At 38.0% G+C, this 263-nt stretch overlaps 1 long non-coding RNA gene across 50 annotated transcripts in view; it reads right to left on the bottom strand.

Moving 5' to 3' along the window:
- LOC113345414 overlaps nt 1–263 on the bottom strand; it is a 23,385-nt gene that overhangs the window by 15,642 nt on the left and 7,480 nt on the right. The window lies entirely within an intron of this gene.

The raw sequence follows: 263 nt of genomic DNA, 5'->3' as shown, positions 1-263 counted from the left end.
CACAACTACAACAAGCTGAGCAGCCAATCAGATCAGATACATTCCTCGACGAATCAATGAATTCCAGTGAAGCTTGAACAAGAGAAAACCATAATATAAGAATAACGACGTTCCACCAAGTAGCGGGTAGAGAGAGTCAAGTTAATAAATCACAGGATCAATCACTTCTTACTCGGGGAGGGAAACATGAGAAGAGATAAAAAGACAGATTGCATCGTTAATTTTCAAGCAAAGAAACTAAATTCTGATATAATCCCCTGAAA

This window comes from Papaver somniferum, unplaced genomic scaffold (genome assembly GCF_003573695.1).
Source record: "Papaver somniferum cultivar HN1 unplaced genomic scaffold, ASM357369v1 unplaced-scaffold_81, whole genome shotgun sequence".
NCBI lineage: Eukaryota > Viridiplantae > Streptophyta > Magnoliopsida > Ranunculales > Papaveraceae > Papaver > Papaver somniferum.
This window is presented reverse-complemented; position numbering and strand designations above follow the sequence as displayed.